The 1,937-nt window shown below is 47.1% G+C and overlaps 1 pseudogene; it reads right to left on the minus strand.

Annotated features, from left to right (window-relative positions):
- Nucleotides 1-285: 285 nt before the first annotated feature.
- On the minus strand, nucleotides 286-1,558 carry LOC101346528 (immunity-related GTPase family M protein pseudogene; annotated as a pseudogene).
- Nucleotides 1,559-1,937: the final 379 nt, after the last annotated feature.

Raw genomic sequence — 1,937 nt, forward strand, 5'->3', positions numbered from 1 at the left:
TGCAACTGAAAATGAAATTTCTATATTCTGATTCCAGAAATTTATTTAATGATTTCTACAGAACTTGTTTCTCCAAGGACCAGTACATTATGATCGGTGCTAGAAAGATTACCAGTTTTCATAATTCCTATCAAGGAATTTATAACCATTAAAAATGTAAGAAAGTCTTAAGTTAAATCTCTCTGATTTTGAGTGGAGAAAGGTGTACTCTACTAAGAAGAGGACACTCAAGCATCCTGACATCCCTCTAAGGGCAAGCCTGTAGGACTAGTCCCAAGATGGCTTTCAGCCTGGGATGGTAGAGTCTTTCAGGACTTTTCTCGGGATGGCCTTGGTGTCCTTGGCAACTATCTCAAAGATGTGTTTGTGTTTCATCCGTCTGAAGTAGCGGACAACAGGGTTACCTAACAGTGGGATGTAGCTAAGAAGGCTGAGGAGTGCCTTAAAGACTCTACAAGTCATGCATGCCAGTTTGCAGTCAGTTCTGCTGAGAGTCTGCAGATCCTGGTACTTCATGAGGGCCGTGTACTCTACGATTGCTGTCCCCATTCTACGTGCCACCTGCTGGAGAGATACATCATCAATACCAAAGATCAATCGGTAGGTGTTCAGACATTCTGTCAAATCATCTGGATCCTGAATGCCAAGAGTGTCCTGGAAGAGTGTGCAGCTATTGCCTTCCGCAGGGAGATCACTTTGTCATTAATGATCTTCTCACAGGTGTGGGACCATAGCATCTGATATGGATAAGGTCCATTTGAAATGTGTCCCTGAGCTTTGGGAAGTCATGCAAAAAAGGGTCAGCTGGAGACCAGGAATATGGGGTGCCCACACATCTGCCCCTTAGGGAGATTTTCTAGGATAGTCTCTTGAATATTCTTCAAGAGCTGCTCCTTCCTGAGCACACTTGTGCTGAGGTCCCTGTCCAGCTTAGTCCACACAATGTAGAACTTCTTTTCCATCCTCTCAATGGTTTTGGCAAGCATCACATGATTTATGCTGAACTGTTCAGATGCAATGATAATGAAGAGGCGGTACTTGCTAAACTCCATTTCCACCACATAGTTCTCCGTGCTCTGTGGGGGAAGTCCCTGTGCCAGGCAGATCCCAGAGCTCTACATTTGGAAAATTGGAAGACAAGTAGGAGTCATGTGTTTGGGTGGTTCTCACCACCTCAGTAGGAGCTGAAGCCTCCTCTTCGTGCCCGATGCCCCGCAGAGCGTTGATAAAGGAAGACATGCTGTGCCCTGTCACAGCAATTTTCACTGGGGTGCTGGATGCTGTCTTCACAGTCTCCCTGAACACAGAGACAACCTCCAGCAAGTTCCCATCTGCTAAGGCCTTCTCTATGCTCATGGCCCCTGCCTCAGGTGAAATGCTCCAACCTGTGTGGTAAGGCACCACAGAGGGGAAGGACGCAGAGAGTGGGGTGTGAGGGGACTCTGGGGACTCTTCTGTGTCAGTCAGCAGTGGCGTGACCTGCATAGGTAGGAAAAGCAAGGATGTTAGAATGGCCGGGTGCACAGGGCAAGACAGGAATCTTTAGACTTAGCATCCCAAGCCCAGTGTTTGGATCCACAACCAAGACGACAGCAATGACATTTGGATTAGAAATAAAGAAGCAAGAGCACTCATGCAGATGATATGTGCATTTGGGGGTGGGTAGCACTGAACTGCTAACTGAAAGGTCAGCAGTTCGAACCCACATGCAACCCCATGGGAGAAAGATGTGGCAGTCTGCTTCTGTAAAGCTTTACAGCCTTGGAAACCCTATGGAGCAGTTCTACTCTGTCCTGTAGGGTTGCTATGAGTTGGAATTGACCCAAGGGCCACGGGTTTGGTTTTTTGGTTTTAGCCCTGAGAAATGTTCTGTGGCTGAGGATGTTCAGCCACGAGAAGCTAGGACAGAATCGTGGAACAGTTCCTCTCTCAAAAGT

Source organism: Trichechus manatus, unplaced genomic scaffold (assembly GCF_000243295.1).
Source record: "Trichechus manatus latirostris isolate Lorelei unplaced genomic scaffold, TriManLat1.0 scaffold00181, whole genome shotgun sequence".
NCBI classification, from domain to species: Eukaryota; Metazoa; Chordata; class Mammalia; order Sirenia; family Trichechidae; genus Trichechus; species Trichechus manatus.